Consider the following 25,984-nt stretch of genomic DNA (forward strand, 5'->3'; position numbering starts at 1 on the left):
AGCACAATAGACCCCAGAGCTGCTGCTGGGCTTGGTGCTCCTGCGTTCCAATCTACAATCCAGCCCAACTGAATTTTTGCCACAGTGAAGGCTGTGTAAGAACTGCAGAATTTTACCCAAGATCCCCAGCAGGAGTCATTTGTATTACATAGAGGGCAGTGAAATGCACCAAACCTTAGACCATGAGACCACAGCCCTGATTAAAATTGAAGGGGGATAAATATTGGCTAACACCAGCTGGGTCACCACATACAGCTGAGCCTGAGATCCTGCATGCTCAAGACTGATCAAGGTAGGCAATCCAGAAAAAGCGTCTGGCAGCTGCTTCCAAACCCAGTTTGAATTGCTATGTGACCCTAGCGGCAATGGGACTCCCACCACAGCAAAGGGAGATCATTCTCTTGAGAAGAGCTCTACACCTTTGGGATTGGATAATCCAAGTGAAACAGTTGAAAAAACCCTACTCCATGGATGAATGATGAAGCCAAAGAGGTCTGTGGATCTATAACTTGTCTTTAAATATTCATTCTTGTTTAAGTTTCTTTGTACAGGAAACAGGGAGATATGAAATATGAGTACCATTTCTTTTAATGGATATCAGGGTCTCCAAACGAGGGGGTTCCAGGAAGATTTAAGATGAAACTACAGCGATGAAGAGCTGGAAAAACTGAGTAGCTTCAGGGAAAATAGTGGTTTCTTTATTCTAATACCATTTCTCATTTCATGTTAGAAGACAGCAAATCAGTGATTCTTTACTACTGTCTCAGGACTTTAATAGCAAGTAACTAATTCTGAGCTTTCCACACATGAGTATCAAATTCAGTTCCTGTTAGAAAATTACAGCAGGGATGACAAGAGGTCTCTTGAACTTAAATGAAATAGTAAGAAGTGGGATAGTTTTTACAATCACTGAAAATTACCCTACAGTACAGCATCTCTCTCAATCTCTGAGCAATGAAGTACAGCAGTGTTTTTTATTGATACCCACACGGAACACCACAGAAATGTCTTTTGATGTAAATGCTTTGTAAGATGCTACAGCAGGATCATCATGTAGAAAGAATGTGTGTATCAGGCCAGAGCAGGAACAGAAAATTTTAAAATACTGATATAAAAACACATTTATTCCACCCAGAAACCACTTACAGTGGATTTTGGAAGCTGCCGTGCCCCACTGACTTTTCCATCTCCTTGAGTATGCTTCTAAATTAAAACATGACTAGTTGCATAATACTTTTAGAGTATGTAAAACTTTAACAGCACATCCACAGAATACTCAAAGTGCACAGAGTGTAACATTCCCATATGTAAGCAGGTTTCAGAGTGGTAGCCGTGTTAGTCCGTATCAGCAAAAGCAATGAGGCGTCCTTGTGGCACCTTCGAGACTAACGTATTTATTTGGGCATAAGCTTTCGTGAGCTAAAACCCACTCCATGAATCTGATGAACTGGGTTCTAGCCCATGAAAGCTTATGCCCAAATAAATGCGTTAGTCTCTAAGGTGCCACAAGGACGCCTCATTGTTTTTTCATATGTAAGCAGTATACATTATGACTAGGTAATTTTGCGTATTTTTCTGTATGCTTAGAGGCGTCTCAGCATGCTTTACAAAAAGAGTATTGGTTATTATCTGGACATACTACACTCCTGGAGCCTTACAATTCCACCTGACTGGCAGAACACATTCCAGTGAATAACATTCAGTTCCTATCAATACAAAGATCCCTTCCTGCATGACAGGTGGGATTGTAAAGAACAGTACAGTAAATGCCTCCTGAAATTGATTACAATGATCACCAAATACCCGTAGAGTAAAATCAACGAGGACAAGCATCTGCCAAATATACATAAAATTACATACCTTTTTTTTTGTGTGCAGTCACTATGGCTGCACGCACCTATCTGTTAACTGCATGCCCAAATGATCATATAAGGATGTTTGAGCATTCAATTACTTTTTTGTTTCATGCAAGTGCAGTAACTATATGCATAACTAAGGAAGGTAGTTCCCTGTGCATACCTAAAATATTTGAAACTCTCTCCCTACAGGCTTTATCTAAAGGATTTCAGCATTTGGCCCAGCCTTAACAGTTAGTAAAAGTGTACCTTTTTAAAGCCATTTGTTAGGTAAAGGTATGCGATGAATACTCAATGCCAAAAGCTGGACAAAATACTCTGTTTTCAAGCTTTTCCTCCCTGAATTTTTGTAGCTAAACCAATTTTGACAAAGCTTTGTAAAATAAAAATGCACTCTCTTGCATGGAGATATTTTATTTCATGCCTTTCCCAGTCTTAATTTAAAGCAAAAGTTAATCAGTGAGTTTTAGAGTGCTTAAAATGGAGGCTTCTAAAGAAAATATTGACATACTCTCAATTAAAATGGTGTTGCCACATGCTCTCATAGGTAATGACAAAGTAAAAAATAGAATAGAAAGGAAAAATAGGGTATGAAATAAAATAGTGGAGAAAAAGTAATGAATGGACTATTTTTGTGAAAGATTGCATTGTAATGATGTTACATTAACAACAACATTATATACAATAAAGGCATAACAGACCTCTTTTGAGCAAAGTGTAATCCTGCTACACTTCATTAAGTTTCATGTTTTCCCTGTAATTTCCCAGCATTAAAGGAAACGTTATTTCACTGACTCTGCAGGAACAGACATACAACAACAAATTGAATGTGGCTGCTCCAACTAGCTTGTTAATTCGATGAAATCAACGCAGTCAAAAGGTTATCACGCAAACGTACTTGAATTCATCCCAAATGTTTCATTAAGAGTCTACATTCTTGGAATTAAACAAGTTTAAAAGTAAACTAATGGCAAATTAATCAAAAAGTACTAGTTCAGCCAAGGCTCATTATAAGTATTCTCATTTTGCTTTTTTGTTTTTTAGTTGAATTATCAAGCATGTACTAACTATATAGAGATACAAACAAATAATTGTTTAAAAGCTTTATAATGTAGGTAGGTTGGAAGGTATTTGCATATTTATATTATTTCATACTTATGGGTTGGCTCAGTCCTGCAAGATGCTGAGCACTCAACTACCCCCAGCACTGAGGACCTCCCAGAAGGTACTCAACATGATTGAGTCACCATTTTTATGGTTTTAATATCCCTATACAATAATATGGGCCACATTTAGCAATCCTTCATCGCACAATTAATTCCATTGATTTCAATGGGACTACTTTTATAAGTAAGACCATGTGCATCACTAAGGTTTTGCATGATCAAGTCTTAGGTAATGAACTGACAGAAAGACAATTAATCCTCTCTGCACATATTGCATACTACAAAAGCATAGCTCGTGCTGCAAATGCTCCAATGTTCATTCTTATATTTGAAATAATTATTTCAAATGGAATTTGGAACAGGTATAGTTGCACAGGTATCCCAAGGAATAAGAGAATTACATTCTGTGATACCACCTGGGAATTTGGATAGTTGAACCATTTTTTGATTGTATCACTCATGGTTAATCATATTGATGTATTATAAACTGAAAAATTGAAAACAAATATGTTTTAAAAAAAAAAAAAATCAATCTATCACAGTTCTGTGGTTGGAAACCACAAAAGTAGAGGGAATATGAAGATCATTCACTTAAAATATTAGTTAAGAAACTCATGTGATTCAAACTATTGGACTACATGACAGTTTTTGTGCAAGTTTGCCTTTTTATACAATCAGCAACAAAACTGTAAATATTGTAGAGCTGGTCAAAAAAAATGGGACTCAAATGATTTGGGTGGGAGGGGTGAAAGTTTCATCCCACTTTTCCCGTTGAAATTTTTTGAATTTTGAAATGTTTCTACTAGCTCCATAGCTAACTAGAAAATGGAATGAATTTTTCATACAATTTTTTATGAAATATGCCCATTTTAGTATAATATTTTCAAAGTTCAAAAGTTTAACCAGCTCTAAAATAGTCACATTTATAATTTTATACAACACTGCAGCAAACTATTTCCATATATGCAGGACTAAATATAGGACTACCGCAACACATAGTGTCTTTAAAATCTCATCTCCAATACACTTACAGGAAGAGTGTTTGACAGACAAGCCCAGAATGCCAGCTTGTGGGACCTCTCACCCTCACATATGGAGTTAGTGCCACTGAATTTGATACAGGTACCTGTGCAGGACAATGTTACTTGATGTGAGTAACATAGCACAGTCCGGCCCCAAAGCAGCAACCCTCTTCCCACTGAATTCACTGGGCATTTTGCCTTTGAACTCAAGGGGCGAAAGCCGGACTCTGCCCTCTAACAGTTTTGCAAAGTGTGTTTTTGAAACTATTTCCTAGCAGGTAAAGTCATCAGATCTAAATCCTGACATCCCTTTGTCTCAAAATAATGCTCTTTGGGTTGCTTTGGTTCCTGCACTTTGCATGCAAGCAGGCAGAGAACAAGGCTGCCCTTTGCTCTGGTAGACCCCTGCCCAGGCCCCCTCCAGTCGCCTCTCTACCTTGCCTCGCCCAGATAACACCACCACATCCTTGTTCCCAAGACTGTTACAGCAACCAAGGAAAAGCCACTTTCCCCAGGAAGTTTCCTAGCCGATCTAACTAGCGGAGCATTTGGAAACCTTCTTGCCATTGGCCAGGGGCAACGAGTTACATGGGCCTGTGGTGCCTGTGCTCCAGCAAATTCAGGGCCCAGGGGCCCGGCTCCACCAATGTTCGGGACGGGTCTCTCCCCCGGCCCCGCATGCCTAGGGTGACCAGACAGCAAATGTGAAAAATCGGGACGGGGGTGGGAGGTAATAGGAGCCTAAGTAAGAAAAAGGCCCAAAAATCGGGACTGTCCATATAAAATTGGGACATCTGGTCACCCTACGCGCACCTCCCCCAGAGTGTCCCTGCCTGTGCCCTGGGCAGGGAGCGGCTGCCCTGCCGCCCCACGCTGCTCTCCCTCACTGGCTGCAGAAGGGAGCAGTGCTGGCGGAGGCTGCTGCGGCAGTGCAGCTGCTGCCTGTGGAGGGAGGAGGCGCACACATGATGGGAGCCCTCCCCCCCGCCCCGGCACTCGCCACAGGGGAGGCAAGGGGGCTTCCTGTACCTGAAAGGGGCCCAGCCCCTAGGAGCATGTGCAGTGATGGTACCGGGTGAGTGTGCTGCCCCGGGGGGCCCTTCCCTGGAGCTCGCTGCTGCCAGCAGGGAAAGGGCTGGAGGGACCGTGGAGTCTTCCTCTCTGGACCCAGCCCCGGGGCAGCCTGCCTGCACCCCAAACTCCTCATCCCCACCCCACCCTGCCTCAGAGCCTGCGCCCCCAGCCAGAGTCCTCACCCCCCCTGCACACCAACCCTCTACCCCAGCCCTGAGCCCCCTCCTGCACTGTGAACCCTTCATCCCCCAGCCCCACCCCACAGCCCTCACCCCTGCACCTCAACCCTCTGCCCTAGCCCTGAGCCCCCTTCCAAACCCCTCATCCCCAGCCCCACCCCAACCCTCTGCCCTAGCCCTGAGCCCCTCCCACACCCCAACCCCTCATCCCCGCACACCGCAACCCTCTGCCCTAGCCCTGAGCCCCCTCCTGCACCATGAACCCTTCATTCCCCAGCCCCACCTTGCAGTCCTCACCCCCGCACCTCAACCCTCTGCCCTAGCCCTGAGCCACTCCCACACCCCTCATCCCCCCCACATCCCAACCCTCTGCCCTAGCCCTGAGCCACTCCCACACCCCAACCCTCTGCCCTAGCCCTGAATCCCTTCCCACACCCCAAACCCCTCATCCCCAGCCTACCCAGAGCCCTCACCCCCCTGCACCCCAACCTTCTACCCCAGCCCTGAGCCCCCTCCTGCACCGTGAACAACCTCCTCCCCAGCCCTCACCCCCGCACCTCAACCCTCTGCCCTAGCCCTGAGCCACTTCCACACCCCAACCCTCTGCCCTAGCCCTGAGTCCCTTCCCACACCCCAAACACCTCATCCCCAACCCTACCCAGAGCCCTCACCCCAACCCTCTACCCAAGCCCTGAGCCCCCTCCTGCACTGTGAACAACCTCCTCCCCAGCCCTCACCCCCACACCTCAACCCTCTGCCCTAGCCCTGAGCCCCCTCCCACAGTCCAAACCCCTCATCCCCCCACATTGTGTAATATAGGGAAACTGCTAAACACTTACTGTTTCCAGTCCACGTTTACATTAGTTTAAAAAATATATATCGGCTTACAAGGCAGGTGGGGAGGGAGGGACTTGGACCCGTTCTGGGCACCACCAAAAATTATACAAACCTGCGGCCCCTGCCATTGGCTGCCTTTGCACCTTGGACGTCTGCTCCTGCTAAGGGACTGGCTGCCTGACAACATGAACAGGGGTGGTAGGACAAGAGAGAGAAACTCTCTTCTCATTGTACAAGCAACGATTCCGTTGAATTCCTCCCCTCTTCTTCTCCTTTCAAACCCCGCCCTCATACCGGCCCTCCCGGCGGCCCCATCACAACCCTCAGCACACACCCCGTTAGCCCACATTATCCCCAACACACACACTCTCTCTCTCTCTCTCACACACACGCTTTCCCCCTCACCCAGTAGAGCCCCAGCCAATGACTAGGGCCGGTAGGTGCTATTGCAATACCAATAATAATGCATCCCCCAAACACACCCACACCCTTAACCCCACAGGTCTTTCCTCCGCTGCAGTCTCCCCCCCCCCCACCCCACTCCACTCCCTTTAACACCCCGGATCCCTTTTCATCTCCTATCGCACCCTCTCCTCCTCCACCATCCCGCTGTCCCCCTCGCACCCAATCTCACCTCTCACCGCCCCCGCCTAGCCAGCCCTTCTCGGAAGAGCTGCCATAAAACCCTAACCCAAGGTCAAGCTCGGCACCGGGGACACGGAGGAGCTTACCTGGCGTGCGCTGCGGCCGCCGCAGGGTGACTGGGCTGAACCGCCCCGCACGGCCCGAGACGCCGTGTGGAAGAGGTGGCCAGGTCAGGGGTACACCCAGACTCCTCCTAGGGCTGCCCGGGGCGGCCAACTTCTGCTCGTGCCGATCCGCCGGGAGCTAGGGAAGCCGCAGCAAAGTTACAGTGAAATCCTGGCCCCTAGCTCACTGGAATCGGATTACACCAACTCCCCTGGCCTCTGCTTACTTTACATGGGGCACCTTAAACCACAAGGATTTAATACAGACCGGGCTGAAAAGAGCTAAAGCTGACCTGGATTGCCTCCCAGAGGGAAGGGGGAGAGTGCTTTTTGGAAGGAGAGGCCAGGGTGTTCGTTTTTGCTTCCTGCATGAGGTGTTCTCTTTGATTCAGTTAACGACTCGGATGTTAAAGAATTAACCAACAGAGCCCGCAAAATGTTGGCAAATGGATCTCTTTCAAAAGTACTTTACGTGCCACTTTAAGCAGCTGATAAAGGATCGGAGAAAGTGCTGTGGATTTTAAAATAGAAAATCTGGCCAGATGAGCTGGCTGGCCATCTCTTTATTCACAGCAATGATCCTCACTTTACAACAACTGTCAGCTGCATTGGCCCCGGGAAGAGCCAGGGTCTGAAATGCACGCTGCTCCTTATGTCAACTCCGTATTTGACAAAGAATTCTGGGAATTTACTTAAATCGATGGCCACCGTGGGAACAGTAGGGATAAACCCAGCGCCTTTCCCAACACTGCACTTCATTCAGAATTGCCCCGTTAGTGCTAATACGTGGTTAAGGCAGGCGGGAGAGAAAGTAAAGAGAAAGCGGAGATTAATTTAGGGAAGTGAATTATGCCTGGGCTGTCCAGGACTTGTCTAGGCTAAGAGTTATGGAGTAATGTTACCGCTTTTCTCTCACCCATTTTAGCATGGGTTAAAACAAGGTGCCTTGTTTGCACTAGACTTCACAAACGTATCATATGTGCCAACATCACGTATCGAGTCTAGTCTAAACAAGGCCTATATTCAGCACAATAAACTCCTGTCTTCTGGGGCGAAAAAAGTGTTTTTCAATCCAATTTCCTCAGATGAGTTAATTTAACTCAATTAAGATATCCTTTAAAACCCCCATAGACACTCTTCATTTGAGCTGGGTCACACTAAAGCCCAACAACCAGCTCTAAATACTTTAAAGGTGCATCCAAACTAAGAAAAAAAAAAAGTGTGGGGGGAAACCGGTTACTGTGTACTAGATAACACATGATAAAATCGGGCTGTGGGCAAGGCAAATGTAATTTACACATGGGTTAGCAAGTGGGAGATAAATACCAGTAGGGAGTTAAGGGTTTACCTCAGCCTGCTAAGGTATGAAAACCTACAAACTGAGGTGTCCCCATTAGGAAGTTACTACATTAGTGAATGTGGTAAAAAAGACACCAGGTGATAAAACTACCTAAGGAGAGAAAGTCTCCTTATTTGTCCATCTAGACACAGCCTCAAAGGCCATTGTGCCTGTCTCATTTTTTTTAAGCCCTCTGACTCTTGACAGATGAATTAGGTGTGGTTTTTAAAATTACTTTGGCTCAGTCAAATTAGTTTAACAGGATTAACAAGCCTCTTTAGTCTTCAGGAGCATTAAGGGCAAGTCTACACTGCAGGTGGATGCAAGCCCTCACAGACGCAGGCTGGTGCTCCAGGAACAGCTGAGTAGATGTTGTAGCCAGGGGTGGAGCAAGGGCTCTGAAGTCCTTCCCTCTCCTGCCCCAATCTTAAGAGCCCAAGTCACAAGATCAAAGCAACATCTTGCACTAGCACCCTAAAAATAGCTGTGTAGTCTGTGGGGCCCTGGACTGGAGGCTCATTCCCACATGCAGTGTAGACATACCCTAAAAGGGCTTCTCAGTTAATTCAATCCAGCTAATACAATTAGAAACATACCCTCTTTGCCCATCAAGACAGAGCCTATAGACAACCTTTGAACTTACCTCTTACTAACAGCAACTTCAGACTTTTCTTTAACTCACTTAAGAAAAAAAACCATCAACTACATCCGACGAAGTGAGCTGTAGCTCACAGAAGCTTATGCTCAAATAAATTGGTTAGTCTCTAAGGTGCCACAAGTCCTCCTGTTCTTTTTGCAGATACAGACTAACACGGCTGCTACTCTGAAACCTGTCAGTACCTCACTCAATAGGATGCAGATAGTGTTAAGAACATGGGCTGATTAACCAATAGTAATTTCCCCATGTATGAATATCAGGGTCACCTTTTTCCTGTGTCTGCTTGCAATTAAATTTAATTAAATGTTAATTTTTATGTATTCTGCTCAAAGATCCAGGGTAGAATATGGATAAATTTTTCCTTAGGATGCATTTTTAAGCTGGGCCAAGTGCACTTTGTTCATATGGATAGGTCCACTTTAGTATTTCCATTAATTGTAATACATAAATAATAGGATATTGCCCATGTGAGGATGCCTCCTTATTTCAATGCGCATGGATAACGTGCTATACTGCATAAATCTCTAAACATCATGGTAAGTGTACATTTATGAGTTGGGCTGCTAGCATTGATTCTGAATGCTTAGAGCCTGATTTAGAAACCACTGAACCCAATGGAAAGATTCCCACAGACTTCAATGGGCTTTGGGCCCTAGATTCAAACTCTTGGAACAACATGCTCAAATGCGAGCAGCCTTTCATTTATCTAAAGAAGATAAACTGAGTTGCACGCTGAATACTGCATGTGGATTTTTCAGATGAAATCTGGGCACTTTCAGCTCTACATGGACATTAAAAATCCCATGGCACTTACTATAGGAATAGGAGCAAAGTAGGGCCAACATTTTCCCTCCAATGCTATTCAGTGTGCTGAGGATTGTTTGGTAGCTGCCCTCCATCCCAGACCTGGCTCCCTGTCAGTGGTGGTGTGTGTAATTTACAAAAAGCAAGTGCAGTGCTCCCATTGACTTCAGTGGTGCAGAAGCAGGACCTAGGAAAAGACCTATGTTGTGTATTTATTACACTGCTTCTTCAGAGTAAAGGCCAAATCCTGGGCCCCATACCCAGCACAAGTAACTGCAGTATGGGTGCAGCAGGAGAAATTCTTCTCCGCAGGTTATGGAGCTACTCTGCAGGGATACTGCAATCCAAAGGCGAGGGTAGCCTATTTGTCTTCCAGCCCTGACAACACATGCCCTACCTTCATCTGAACCCTATGTTCAGGCATACAGGTTGCTCTTGTGGAGTGGGCCCTGCATTGCACAGGGGGTACTGCCTGCATACCTCTTCTCTTGTACTGTGGAATCACCCCAATTCTGCTGCCAGGGGTGCTCAGCCTGGGGCTGGACTTGTCGCAAGCACAGAACCGATAGGGGGTCATTTAAAAAATATATAAATACAAGAGTTATATTATTTGGTGAGGTTCAGATTATTCTGGTTTCTGGTCTTAAACTAAAACCCCGTCATGTTATCTTAGTATTAAAAGTCTTTCTGCACCGAGAACTCATGATTTAGCAGTAGAGTTAATACAATGTGTGAGAGCACCTCTGTTGGGCATCCAGCTTTTTAATACTGCATTGTGAGGAACCCTTGATTACCGTTAGAGATGCTCTTCTTAGACTGGCCTGAAGCTCAAGAGGCATGAGTTCTATTCCTGCCTCTACCACACACTTCCCGTGTATCTTTCAGCAAATGATTTAGGCAGTGCCTGCACTCAGAGGAGCTGATTGTGTGATTTCCCCTGGGGATGCTGGACCCCGGCTCCACCTCAGTCCCTGCCCCCACTCCACTCCTTCCCTCAAACCCCCACCCCCACCCAGCCTCTTCCTGCCCTATTCCATCCCCTTGCCCTGTCTCTTCCTGCTCCTGCTCCCCCCCCCCCTTACCCCAATGGCTCCTGCATGCCACTGAACAGCTGATTGCTGTGGGCAGGAGGCGCTGATCCAAGGGGCTGCTGAGTACACCCTATTTTATTTCTGTGAATACTCAAACGCTGGAGTACCCACAAAAGTCAGCGTCTATGCCTACACTGGCCTTTATCCTCAATGACAACAATAATGGTGGTGATCTAGCCAACAGCTGGTATTTCATTTGTGTTGACGAGACAGTTCTCCAATTCATACAATAGGGATAATAATACTTCCCTACCACTCTGAGGTGTTGTAAGGATATGTTCAGATATGAAGATGGTAAGCACCATAAAACAAACAAAACAAACATGTACATAAATAAATACATCACCAAATAAATAAAGCAACAACATTACAGGGATTGGGAATACATGGACATCTTGTAAGGGAGCTACAGTCTGCTGCACTGGAAAAATGACAATTTAACAAATCATGTAGCTTGTTTACATCGTGTGTATATATAGTGGTCAGTAATAGTTGGGGCTGAGATATGACTGGCTAGAGTAACATACATGACTTCATTGAGTCATTCAGGAACTTGAAGAAATTCTCCATGGCAATAAGAATGTTGCAGGATTTTGTCCTACATTCATGTCTTTCTGACAGGTTTCCCCATGTTACTCGTGGACATTTTTTGCCCATGCACATTTCACTTCTTGCTGCATGAGAAGTTACAGGAAGCAGTTTAACAATAATGGAAATGGAATTCACTTTGATCCCTCCACTGCCCTCTCTAAAATTTTCTATTCATATCAAAGGAACACATTCATTTACCTGGAATACTTGACTGTGAAAAAAGTGCATTTCCTGGAATATAGTTTTTTAGCTAGTTTAGTTTTCTGTCCATGTGGGATAGAGCATGAAAACTTTCAAGTTTTTCAAACCCCTTCTGAAACCAGTATGACGCAACACCTAGCAAACAGAAGCCATGATGCTAGAAATTGCCAGATGAGTGAGGTCAACGCTTCTGGAAAGTTTGGGAGGGCAGTAAATGCTCACAGTATATAATATCACTAGGTGTCTCACACAGATAAGTGTACACTAATGTTAATATTTCACCTACAGCAATTATTTGTGGTAAACTCAAAGCAGAGCAGCACCACCTCCCTCCCCCTGTCCCATAAAACCTCCCTAGGCAAGGTTTAAAGGATATATTTTAATGGTGTGTTTAGGCCAACATTTTAAAAAGTGGACACTGATTTCAGGTGCCTCCATTTTTGGATGCCCAGCCTGTGACACCTTGAAACTACAGGCAGTGCTCGGACTTACGACACAATTGGTTCCTGAAAATCGTGTCTTAAGTCAAAACGTCATAACTCAGAACACATTTTCCCATAGGAACAATGTTATAAGTGGGAGATTGGTTCCTGAACCAAGGCCTGATATTTTCACAAAAATAACCCAGACTTTTTAACTCAGTCAATTATAGACGAGTAATATAGCTGCATTAATGTATTTATATTGTAAACAACAATTATATGGACATAAAAATCACATAAGCTAAAAATACATAAAGAAATACTGTACATTACCCCTACCTACAAATGATCTGAAAAGCAGAGACCAATTTTAAAGCCTTAAAAAAAAAAAAAAGTTTATATACACCTTGTCTTCATCATTCCTGGGTGTTGCTGATCTTGTCATTTGATTTGTAGGTTAAGAAACCTACTGAAGGAAAGAAAGAGATGGGTCACCTTCTTCTGAGCTCATGGGTGGGTCTAATTGGGTGGAATTTTCAGGGGGTTTGAGGTGATTTGGAAGGACTTTGAGATTACTTTGCTGGACTTTTTGAAGGGCTCTTGGCTGGAGTCTTCTCAGGAGTCCTGGCTGCAGGTTTTTCTGGAGTCTTGTTTGCTTTCTTCAAGGAAGTTTGGACAGATGTTCTCTTCTTTTCCTTGAAAATTTCTCTGTAGCAGCTGTACATGTTGGATGTGCCCCTATTCACAGATGCACTGTGTTCAATGTTGGGGTCATGTTCCTCAGACAGGGACATGGCAGCTTCCAAATATTGAAATGCCTCAGCCAACACTTTTGATGTCAAGACTTTACGAGGCGGAGTGTCTTCAACAGTGGATACATCATCTTCTTGCTCTGCCACTTTTTGTTGTTCCAATTCAATGAGGTCCCCATTAGTTAATTCTTCAGAATGTGATGCCAGCAACGCATCAACATCCTCTGGTGCAACGTCTAAGCTGGGTTCTTTGCCCATTTCAGCAACATCTTTGGTCACCTCTTCAACAGTGTCTGTAAAGCTTTGGAAGTCAGACACAAACTCAGGACACAATATTCCCCAAACACCATTCAAATTTGATTGTTTAACTTCACTCCATGTCACTCCGATGTTCTTAACTGCATGGTAAATATTAAAGCCCTTCCAGAATTCCTTCCAAACTGGTCCACCTCCCTTCTCAGTTGCCCTGATGGCCTGGGTAAATGTGCTCCTAAGATAGTAGGCCTTGAAGGATGCAATTATCCCCTGGGGTACGGATTGCAACAATGAGGTGGTGTTGGGGGGCAGAAACACCATTTTGATATCAGGATGCATGTCATCAAGGATGGTTGGATGACCAGAAGCATTGTCAAGGATTAACAATGCTTTAAATGCAAGACTGTTTTTGTTGCAATAACCCCTGACACTTGGCACAAAGTGATGATTAAATCAATCCTCAAAAATGTTCTTATTGACCCATGTCTTAGGATTGGATTTCCATATCACTGGGAGAAATGCTTTGGAATATCCCTTCAAAACCCTGTGGTTTTCCAAATGGTACACAAGCTGCAAAGGTTTAAGTTTAAAGTCACCTGCAGAATTTGCACTGAGCAAAAGAGTGAGCCTATCTTTAGCAGTTTTGTACCCTGGCATGGATTTCTCTTCTTTGGGAATGTAAGTTCTTGACAGCATTTTTCCCCCAAAAGAGCCCAGTTTTATCAACGTTAAAAACTTCCTGAGCACGATACCCACCCTCTTCAATTATCTCAGCCAATGTCTCAGGAAAAGCACGAGCTGCCTCCTCATCAGCACTGGCAGCTTCACCTGAGACCCTGATGTTATGCAAATTGACCCTGGCTTTAAAACACATAAACCACCCCCTACTGGCATTAAAAGGCTCAGCATTAGAACTCTCCCCCTATTGTTTCTTTATTAGATCATCATAAAGACACCTAGCCTTTTCCTGAATTATGCCTAAACTCACAGGAGCATGGTGTTGATTTTGATCCTCCAGCCAAACGATTAACAATTTCTCAACTTGAGCAATAAGTCCAACACGCTGCTTAGTTATCAAGTTGATTGCATAGGAACTGAGCCCTTAACATGTTCTTCTTAGAAGAACAATCATCAGATTTATGCTTTTCTGCCATTATTAATGGCAAAGAAACACAAAATTTTAAGATGAAGTTTGGAAACACAAAGATTCACCACGTAAAAATGGCATCGGAAGAGCAACTGACCATCTTAAGCCAGGGAGATGAGCAGCACAGAATGTTAATGTGCACGTATGAACATATTAACTTGTTCGCTGGCGTGGCATTGCATCGGATCAAGTGTCGTAAATTCGAAACAGACATCAGAAAGTCAAAACAGGGTGTCAATTTATAAATGTCATCAGTGCCATTCATCATAACTCAAACATTGTAAAGTCAAGGACTGCCTGTAGTTTTCATGGGCGCTAAGCGCCACAACTCCATTTGAAATCAGGGGGTGTTTGGGTCCTCAGCATCTCTGAAAGTCAGGCCCAAGGTCTCAGGCTGGACATCCATAAATAGAATTCCCTATCTGCACCTATAACTCAAACCTGGGCACCTTTGGAACATGTAATTCTTAACTCCTTATAGTCAAGGCCAGTAAGGAAAGGCTCTTATGACCAAATCACATAGTCTTTCTTAGCTATTTATTGGACTTCAGTGGGAAATCAGAAGATAGTGTAAATCCAACACCAGAATACACTGCAGCCTCAAAAATACATAAATGCATCAATCACATCTCCAGTTCCATTAGATACATTTAGATAAAATGTACAGTGGTTGATCTGTAAACAAAAAAATTAGAAAAAAAAGTTTAAGGAAGAGATGTCCACAGTATGGAATTAAGACAATTATTTGTGCTAGCTGAAATCTTGGTTAGAGAGGAAAAAAAGAAATATGAGAAATTAACAAGAGCTTAATATTTACCCTCCTATACTGTTGTGGGATTAGAAATCACTGCATGTCTCTTCACAGACCATTTTACATACATCTCAGCACCACTTTCCTACATCTCTGAAAGAGTTATCAGTTAGAGCCTTTTAGATCGGATAGGTTAAATATAGGCAGATCAATTTTTAATATTAGTTTAACAAAAATATCTATTTCCATTCAGTAATTATCAGCTTCCATACTTTAAAATTGGATATGAGAAAGTACTGAAGTGATCTCTTATTCTTTTCACTCCGTGCTAGCTTGAATACCAAAAAGCCTGAAAGGGAAAACCCTATAGGCATTGTCAACACTGGGAAAATGCATCTGGTTAGAAACTGTGTTAACTAACTTGATGTTAGACACTGTTGCACTTTCCTTGTATACTTAGGGCCTGATCATGTCAGGTGCTGACCATCTCCTGTGAAGTAAGTTCAAGAGCTGCTCATCACATTTCAAGACTGGCCCCTTAAAGAACAACTCCAGTTCATGGGTTTCCAGCCAGTTAACCCCAGATTAAAGGCTAGATAGAGCCCATTTCCATGATCAGGTTGAGGTGTTGCTTTGTACTATTGAAGGCTGGCAGCCTCAGGGGCACAGCCACTGCTTTTTTGCTCTTCCTTGGGGCAGTCTGTGACATGGCTTGGCATGTTCTTCCACAGACATGGAATTAGTAGTTCATACTGTATAAGAAACAACACAACACTATAGATACAAGACAAGATTCTGTCTGGCTCTTACAGAGTGGGGGCTGGGGAGAAGAGGGCAAGGACCTCTCTCCCTTCACCTGGCCTTGAAGGATGGCAATGAGAGGCAAAATTGCAGTTCCACTGCTGAGGACAAAGGCCTGCTCCTTCACTGCTCCCTACTGGGTGTGCAGTACCCAATTGGGGGGAGGGAGAAGATGGAGGTGAAGCCATGGCCCTCTCCCTACTCCACACCAGTACATTCATTTCATTTTACAGATGGAGAAACTGAGGCTCTTGAACTGGTTTTCAATCCGTAAAATGCTGATAATACTAATTACCCACCTTCCTCTGAAAAGTACCCACCAACTGGCCTGCTTGAACTGGGCAAAGCTGCCACTCTCAATGTGAGAGGTGGTGTGCAGGACAGACAATCTCACAAGGAACCTTCAGGGACTAGCTACCAGACTGCCACCCATTAATAAAAGATCTACATTTTAAGTGAAGGGGGATCATACAGAATGAACTAGCAAAAGAAATGGCATACTGTTTCCTAAACAGCCTTTTCACTCAGCTCTGGGAAAGCAAAGACGGATGGGGGAGCGTATGTCAGACTCATCCTTCTTTTTTCTCAGTATTTTACAGGCACAAATAACTAAAATCCGGGGTAATGATGCCATCTAGTGGTAAAAGTGGCACACAGCCGGAGCGCTGAACATCAGACACATCACTGTGGTTTTATGCGTGGAGGAGAAAGAAGAGGGTTTAGGTGTCATAGTTCCATCCAGGGAAAAAATGTTATAAAAACAGAGAGCTTGTAGGTCAGCATGAATCAATGTTTCCATTTGTATCAACAATTTTTCCCCACACAGTTTTTCCACTGCACAAGCATGTAAGTGAAGGATTCCATGCAAACCCACCTATGTATTTTTGGAGACAGCCCTGAAAAACATGAGACGTTAATCTTATGTTGGAGAGGGTTCCCCCTTCTTTCAGCTTTTGGTGAAAGAGGACTTGAAATTGGTCCCATCTGGGTCTGTGGGAGGCATCCTGCACAATTCTTGGATGACATGTACCAGTCACTATCTACACACCTGAAACCTAAAGCCTTCCCTTGGTAAAAAATATTGAGTGTTGTCTTGGCTCTCACTGGTATATGAACTATATCTTATAGCTGCAGTAAGAACATGCATTACATGCAGGGAACGGATGGATCTGAAAACTGGTAACAGACAACTCCTTTCATTGATAGGTTACTGGTTCAAGCCAAGCCTGAATAGGTTGTTATGGACTGAAGAGCATTTCTCTGCGGTGGTTGTTTATTGTGCTTTATAAAAAGAGTGGGTAGATTTTAGTCCATTTCCTAGTGGGCAAGTGTCCACATCACTAAACTGACCGCCACACCTGACAATCTTGTTGGTAGGCTAAGCAGAAAAGTCAAGGTCTGAAAAGGAACAGAAACAAAACTCTTTCCTCCAAAACGCAGGCTGAGGCAAATGAGCAGGCTGGTGAGGGGAAGCTTGCCCTTCCCAACTTGTTTTGTGGATAAAGGGGTTTCAGCCTCTGGATCTGTCTCCAACACTAACATAAGAACTGCCATACAGGGTCAGACCATCTAGCCCAGTATTCTGTCTTCCAACAGTGGCCACTGTCAGGTGCTTCAGAGAGAATAAATAGAACAGGCAATCGTGAAGTGATTCATCCACTGTCTTCTACTCCTAGCTTCTGGCAAATAGAGGCTAAGAACACTCAGAACATAGTGTTACATACCTGCCCATCCTGGCTAATAGCCATCGATGGACGTATCCTCCATGAACTTATCTAGTTCTTTTTTTAACTCGGTTATAGTTTTGGCCTTCACAGCATCCCCTGGTATCCAGTTCCACAGGTTGACTGTGTGTTGTATGGAAAAGTACTTCCTTATGTTTGTTTTAAACATGCTGCCTATTACTTTCATTGGGTGACTGCTGGTTCTTGTGTTCTATGATGAGGTAAAAAACACTTCCTTGTTCACTTTCTTCACACCAGTCACAATTTTATAGATCTCTATCATATCCTGTCAGTCATCTCTTTTCCAAGCTGAAAAGTCCCAGTCTTGCTAACTTCACAGCTTATGAAGCCACTTATTGTATAATGTCCTCACACAACCACCCCCCGCCCCTCCACACAAACACACTGTGATGTCAGGAGGGATCCTTCTTGCCCCAGCCTAGTAAAAGATCTAATAACTCAAGATGTGAGGTTGATAGACTACAGGGAAAAGGCACATGAGATGTAAATAGAATAAACATTTTGTGACAAAGCTCCGACTTTGTCTCAGTGGGTCCCGCGCTTCCTGGCAGATTTTGCTAGCTTCAGAGTCTCACTGTGACCCTCCATGTAGCCCTTCTCTCTCTAGAGGCAAGGGTCACAGCCTACTGAGCCATTTTCATCATAAGACAGCAAGGAAGGTGAGGAGAAGCTTTCCTCCCTCGCACAATTTTTGTTGTCTCCCAGTCTCAGTGATTAGTCAGAGAGGGGAAGGGGGAGCCAGGGCACGCCCTCTACTCTGGGCTCCAGCCCAGGGATCCTGATAGTAGCAGCTCTTGGTAGCTGACTTTTTTGGAAACAGGACAAGTACAATTCCCTAGGCCACTTCCTCAATATCTACTTCACCCTTACCTCAGAGCCTGCTTTCTTGTGCCTGATAAGGTTTATACAGATCCATTTCTCCAGCAGCATGGCTCCTTTCTACAGCTCCTGACAAACACACCCCCACCTGACTAAGTGGGAGGCTTTTAACTAGTTTCAGCCAGCCCCTGATTGGCTTCAGATGTCCCAATCAACCTAGCTGCTTTTGGAAGGATCTGAATTGGCCCCAGGTGTCTTGATTAACCTGGAGCAACTGCCATTTGGTTACCATAGTAACAGGGATTCGTTTAGCCTGGGGCTAACATACCTGTTTCTCACTACTTTCCTATAGCCATCTGGCCTTGCCCCATCACAGTTTTTAAAATGTCACCACCACTGAATCGTAAGAGATAACGCTGTTCAAATTTGTCCAGGAAAGTACAATCACTTTGCATATCTGCTTTGTAACAAACTTTTGTTTGGAAGATTACTTCTCAATGGCCTAGTAATAGAGTAGAGAAGTTAAATAAATAATGTTAGAGATTCAAAAACTCTGCCTGGGGAAAAGGTGAACACTACTCACTGACAGAAAGAACGAAAGAAAGAAAGAACGAAAGAAAGAAAGAGTCAACTTACATTTATGCTTCTTCACCCAGATCAAAGCCCAAGTCACCCCAAAGGATCATCTTTAGAGAAACGGCAACTTTTCAAACACGGTTCCAGCTCTGACAATGGAGAAACATCATGGTAGAACACCACAGGAAACTATGGATGTCCATTAACTCCTGCCTATCTGAAAATGCGGAATGCAGTCTGTCAAGTGAGATGAGGTCAATGCCTGGGTCCTGGGGCTCTCATAAAGAACAAGCCTTCACCTCCCCCCCACATAGTCCCTCCCTACTCATACTTTAAAGAGGCTGATCATGCATAGCAGAGTTGTCCATGCTGTGCAAGGGTAGACAACAATGCCTACTGGAGGAATGATACCAGTTATCTCCAGTACTTGAAGGAACAGAGGGATCTTTTATACCTTCAGTCGGTGGCTGAGATAGAAAAGGAAATGATGAGAAACACAGAGATCAAGTCAAGAATCCTCATCTCTGTTTTCTGTGTCTGATGACTATTTCAGGATTATTCGTCACTGTGACCTTTTTTTGGTGAAAGCTGTAAACTAACTCAGGAGACTTCAGCTAAACTTTAACCTATCTGAATTCTGAGCTGTCTGCTGTAGCCAAGAGCAAATATGCTGAACTCTAGCTGAGTAACAGCATGATCCTTTTCAAAAGGCCATATCTTCTTAGAATAACACAGATTTGTTTACTTAGTCAAATACACTTGAGTTGAGGCTGCTCTAAAAGCTAACAGGATTCCAGTAACTGATACTGGCATTTCTGTTAAATATATTCATGTCCCTTTATCAAAACTCCTTTTCCCATCTAGTTACAATGATGCAGGGTCCCATCTCCAATTTGAAGTCAGTTCTTTGAGTTAATAGACAATTTTAGAGTTAGCTGAAAATTTTCAACCACAAATAAAAAAAGGGGAGAAGGGCAGATTTTCTAGTGAAAAATTTCCCCAATTTTCATTCAGCTCCAGTAATTTTATTTCCATTTTATCTGAGACTTTCATTTCCAAACTGAGCCTAAGGAGAGAGCAAGAAAACAGCCTTTTCCTTTGGAGAAATGATTCTATTTTTTCCCCAGTGTTTCTGTTGCTCTAACAGTACTAGGCCAGCCATGCCCCATTATGAATACACTCACACATTTAATAAAATGAGTTACAGGGGAAAACAGCAAGATGCCAGCTTGAGGATGTGTCTATATCTGGAATGCTAGCAAAGAGTGCAAGCAGCAGGGGAGACCGAGGAGTAGTTAAGTCTGCTTTATAGACTGGCCACCAGTTGGCAGGCATAACACCATAACTCAGGTCAAAGTCCTGAGCTATTTCCTTTAACTGTTGAAAGAAGATAGGAATGAGACAGAGGAGAGTGTTTAGATCTGAGAGTTCTCCACTGGCTTGATGAACTAAACCTTCTCATCCTCACTGTATCTTATATCCTCACTTTCTACCAAGTCCAGCCTCTGCATTCTGAGGTTTTAGGGGCTAGGACCAGTCTATTTGTTTTCTGTGCAGTCTAGCACACTTGTGGACGCTAAAAAAATAACAAATAGTGATGCATAAATAGCCAATCAAAACACACCTTGTTTTGGCTTGTTGCTTAAATGATGTAGTGTATTGTGGACACCACTATTGCAACCACCAGAAGTAATTAATCCCATGCTAACCAATCTGCATTTTGAATTTCATCAACATGCTGGATTCCTTTTCTTTTGCTCAAAGCATCACATCACCTTTGCTGCTGTGAGAACAGGAATGAATAGGATATAGGCAATATTTCCACTAGGGGGGGAAGTTCCACTCAGCCAAAGGTGTAAAACAAAATTGTGTGTGTCACTGAAAAAGTTATCTTGAAGACTTGCTCTACAAAAGGAAATTATCTAATGAATTAAGGTTTCATCCAGCACTCACTGAAATCTCCCATTGACTTCAATGGGCATTAGATCTGACTCGATGAAAATTGTGACGTGATGGACTTGGAAAGACACACAAGTCAGGAAGCGTCCTTATCTCAGACCATTGTGGAAACAAAACAAGCAAAAAGGCATGAGTTCAGGCTAGGGAGTGACACATCTCTTTGGGATGATGGGTGTCAAATTTGGCTTTTTGTTTTTTCTCCTTTGTTGCTTTGAATCACAACTTTAACTCAATCTGTTGTTTTTTAAATGGTATTTAGAAAGAAAACATCATGTGAAAACAAAAGATGTCTCCTTTAGACTAACTGCTGCACACTGGTTCCCATTAAGGACGTACCATATGTCCAGTCCCTCTGGAGTTTAGCTCACCGAAAGCAATGGATGGCTGACTCAGCCATGCAACCAGCTTCCAAGGACAGCTATACGTAACAAAATGAACTACTAGTGGCCAGCAAAAAAGAACTGAGAGTCTCTGTCAATATGATGTAATTGCTCCTGATGTCAAAACCATTTGGGGCTTCTACACCCATTGCTTGTTCTCTTGTGTACTGTGAATAAGCAATGTTAGGGAGGTAATTACTGATGATATAGAGGACACACCCACATATGGAAAAAACAAGCTTTTAAATAAATATTACTACAAAAGTAATATTAAAAAGAAAAATAATTTTTACTGTAAATGGAAATTAGCTTAACTTTCTATTGACATACACAGGGCCTCATTTCAAGCCCACTGAACTATATGGGAGTCTTCTGTGACACTTTGTACCTCAAAGGAGCACCCTAGACCCCCATATTCACCACTGTGATATGTTATGATGTGTTTTGTACAAAGTATGCCTTGTGAGGTATCACTTAAGAAGTCTTGAGTTGTTGCACATTACTACCTGTTAAACTGTGTGTTACCCTTGTATCTGAAGTTATGAAGTATTTCTATGTGTGTGAGACTGAAATATGTTGTGAGGTTGGGAGATGCCCACAGCCAGCCTTTCAGTGGCAACAAAGGAGCACCTAGTGAGACAGATTTACATCAGGACCAACTAGTCAGATGTTGATGGCCCATTAAGAAGAATCCACCATCCCAGAGACTCCTCAGAGAGGGCACGTACCCAATGAGGGCTGCCTAACCCCCACATCACAGCAAGGATGTTTCTAGCAGCTGGAAGAAAATATAAAAGAGGTACAGTGACATCATCACTGGGCCTCTCACCTCCCCCATCTCAACACTTGGAAGATCATCTGGAAGACGAAGACTTTGAACTGAGGAGATTGGTCCCAGGCTGGGAAGGGAATCCAGCCTGTGTATTAAGAGCTGTAAACTGCATGGAATGTCTACTGGGGTGAGAAACTGCTTGATTCAAATCCTGCTTAGTTTGTAGAATTTAGACTACAAATTTATTTGTATTTCTTATGTAACCAACTGTGATCTCTATGCCTGCTATTTATAATCTCTTAAAATCTGTCTTTCTATAGTTAATAAATCTATTTTCTATTTTACCTAAAACAGTGTGGTTTTGGTGGAAGTGCTTGGGGAATCTCAGCTCAGGTTAACAAAAGCTGTTGCATGTCCGCTACCCTTTGTCGGAGTGGTGAAAGAATAAATTAGCTTGCACTGTCCAAGGGAGTATTGAGCAGCCTAAGATGATATATTTTTGGGGTGCAAGGCTGGGTGATTGGCTGGTGTCCCTCTCTGTATTATTCATGAGTGGCTTAGAGAGCATGCATGCAATGTAGCTGGTTGAGAGTGCCTACATGCTAGTGGCTGAGTGATCACAGCATCTGGAGGCGGTTGCTGTTTGTCACTGGCATAGCTTTGTGAGACATCGCCCAGGCTGGAGATTTAAGGGGGCACAGCAGTCCTACAGTTCCAGTCTGTACCCCGGAGTCAGATCCCATCACATCCTCCCATTGACCTCAATGGGAATTGGATTAAGACTATACACAGCAGAGAGACACGATTTCTTCTTTCCCCTACCCTATCAACAGAGTTTTTGTACATGTAGGTGTTGCTCAAATTCTGCATTATGGGTTGGGATATAACCAACATAAGAACTAAGTGTTCTATGGCATATCATTTGTCTGCAGCATTACTGTGTGAATGCTAAATCAATCAGTTATAGACTATTAAACCAAATCCATTCCTAGTATAACTCCATCAGCCTCAGAGATGTGGTTGGTCCAGTGTGTGCACTGCTTGATTTATAGAGGAAAAAATCCTAGTAAATTCCCATCCCATACAAAACATGGCCCACCTCCAGTTCAGTGATTCTTAGTACTCCTGCTCCCCTCACTTAGGCCCTGAGCCATGGTGAGCCCAGATACCCCACCTCCCCTTAGCTCCCCCCCCCCCCATAGGGAAGTACCAAAAAATACATTTTTTTTTTAAATGCAGAGAACAGAATCAATGAATAAAACAGTTCTACCCCTACAGCTGTGTCTACTATCTGGCTCTCTCCTTTCCCTTCCATTCCTCTAGACTTTTTTTTCCTCTCCTTCTGTTGCCCACTGTTCTCTTTACACCATATCTCATTCCTGTGTATTTCTCTTCCTTTTGTCTTATCCCTTCCTCTCCTCAGTGCTCTCTCACTTTTCCTACCCAATTCCTGCTTCCTCCATTTTTCACCTCAATATTCTCTTCTACTACCCTGACCCCCATCTCTCCCTTTTTCCTCCTTGGTTCATGTTGTTCCCAACTCTCCCTCCCCTATACTGACTACCTAATTCTTTTCCCCATGGTCCTCACATCTTTTCCTTACCTCCTATTTATTTTTCCAGACCCCTCTCTCTTTAGGATGGACTGGCCTCTATGCCAGTATAGTCTGGGACATGGACATGGGTTCTACAGACCACCTCTTAGTATTTCTTCTCAGACTGGGCTCATGAGCATGCATTTTTCTAAAGGGCCCAGAGGCCACTCCTGTTACACCCAGGGCACCTCTCTCATGCTCCCCGGCTAGTTCCAACCACCGAAAGTTAGAAATTATTTGATTACATTTGACATCTTTAAATATAAATTATGAACAGCTCCTCTAGCTCTCATCTACTGCTATGGAGGTAAGGGCAAATGTCTGGCATAGTTTCTACAGTTTGTATTATCTTGTTTTTCCTCTGGATACAAAGGCTCTTTGCACGTTTAAAAGACAGCCCCTAAATAAGGGACCAACCACTCTGAAATACGAAAAGTCATGGATGTTTATTGTGTCACCAGTTCAACCCCACATGGTTTTCCTCTCCAAAAATGCAACTATGTCCTGCCAAAAATCACTTGTGGCTATCCTCATGACGGGCTCAAAGGAACATGAACGCTGAGAAGACTAACAGCTGGAGTAGCCTTGCCAAAGTCGGAGCATCAAAATATGTATTACTATCCTACAAGAAATCATATATATGTACTTCCATCAGAATTGAAACCCAAGTTTCAGAGCAGATTTGAGGAGTTTAAAGTTGGGTGTTTTTTTTTTTTGTCTTAGTACCTTTCTCCCCTCCCCACCCAACAATAACTTCTACCCAATATGGTACTCAGAGGTCTTTATTACTGAAACTACACTTCAGATTATCTCTCTCCCTATGAAGTGATGAGGCAAAGACTTGACCTTCCTTAAAAAGGCTATTAATCAGATGAGAAAACAAACCACCAACTGTTGTTTTTTTTTAAATGGCCATTATAAAGTGGGGCCCACATTGGTTAGTGTTTCTCTAGAGCAGGGGGAGTGGGGGTGGGATTAGAAGAAACAGAATATGCCCCAAAGTGAAAACAGAGGTTCTCACCCATGTTGCTCATTTTACAAATGAATTATTGCCTTAGGGCAATGAGAAACTCTTTAGCAGATTTCAGAGAGGAAAGCTAAGGCGATCAATCCAGCCTAGTTTTGTATGAATGTCCCAGGAATTAATATTGAAATAGTGCTTTGAACATGTTTTAACAATCTGCAAACTAGCTGATCTCCCTCACCTGGCAGACTACCTCCCCACCCCTGTCCTCAGGACGTCATGAGGAGTTGGGAACCCTGTATTTGGAGCCCTGTAACAACTCCTTCCCCCTGTTGCAATGGAGTCTAAAATGCTCAGGATCCAAAGGTAAGGCAGGGAACACGTTTTTATACATTTGTATAGCATCTAGCACGATAGGGCCCTGATCCTGATTTGGGCCCTTGAGTACCACTGTAATATCAATTTAAACAATTAAATTTGTATACATATAGGTTTGTTCTAAGAGATTCAGATCCTTTGGTGATACTCTCACACTGGTGAACACTGCACAAATATTTTGGAGAGAGAAGGTGGGTGAGGTAATATCTGCTATTGGACCAACTTCTACTGTCTCTCTCACCAGCAGAAGTTGGTCCAATAAAAGATATTACCTCACCCACCCCAGTCTAATATCCTGGGACCAACTGGGGTACAACAACACTGAATCCAAATATCTTACCATAAAAATAATGCAATCTGTGCTTCAGAGAATTAATTATAATATTCATAGAGTGTCATATTTGTATAATAAAATACAAATATGCATGACAGCAAAAAATAATGTTAAGGCATTAAAAATCAGGCCAATCCTAGAATAAGACAGTGAATCACATTTTTAACATCATAGGAGAGATTAATAGGTAGATTTCAAGATGACAAAAGAACTATTAGGACTGTTTTGGCCTTTGGCAGCACATATATTTTTACTTACTTTTCTTATTTGAGCCTCTTTTTATTACTTCTTTCTCTTTATTTTTCTTACTATGTGTTCTTCAACCCAATTTTACTAATATTTTTGTTAAAAATATTAAACCTCTCTTGTATTGTGATGCATCTTTGACTGTCGTGTTTTGTTATACATTTCCTTTAAAAGATCTCAGACAAAAATTAGCAAGAAAAGGGGTTACCTCCATGCAAACAAACAGCTATGCAGAGAGTATTAAAAACATTTAATCACTGTAGCAGGGAACCTATTATGCCCTTTAAGTTTTATGTTCAGAATACATACAGCATTTTAAAATAGAGCCTTATTTTGTGCTTTACCCAAACAGTTGAGACCAGAGACACCTGAGTTTATATAATATATATAATATTCTAGGGGCTGTTGTATATATAATGGCTGGGATTGGGTTATTTTCAGAGAGGATCTCCAACTCTGGAGTTCACTTCCCTTCTTGCACTGACAGCCTGAATTTGTTGACCTTCCTGGCATGTTGCAAGA

General features: G+C 43.2%; 1 protein-coding gene across 5 annotated transcripts in view; it reads right to left on the reverse strand.

Annotated features, from left to right (window-relative positions):
* The window catches only part of SLC16A12 (solute carrier family 16 member 12), a 67,304-nt gene extending 48,899 nt beyond the window's left edge, over nucleotides 1–18,405 (reverse strand). For 2 of the 5 annotated variants that reach the window (XM_043552330.1, XM_043552332.1), the window contains exon 1: nucleotides 18,311–18,405. The gene's annotated coding sequence lies outside the window, so the exon portion shown is untranslated. Of the gene's footprint in view, nucleotides 1–4,053; nucleotides 4,149–5,073; nucleotides 5,194–6,246; nucleotides 6,322–6,865; nucleotides 7,023–18,310 lie in introns of those variants that run through there. The other 3 variants (XM_043552328.1, XM_043552329.1, XM_043552331.1) reach the window with 3 other exon arrangements.
* Between the last annotated feature and the right edge of the window lie 7,579 nt (nucleotides 18,406–25,984).

Source organism: Chelonia mydas, chromosome 7 (assembly GCF_015237465.2).
Source record: "Chelonia mydas isolate rCheMyd1 chromosome 7, rCheMyd1.pri.v2, whole genome shotgun sequence".
In the NCBI taxonomy this organism is placed as follows: Eukaryota; Metazoa; Chordata; order Testudines; family Cheloniidae; genus Chelonia; species Chelonia mydas.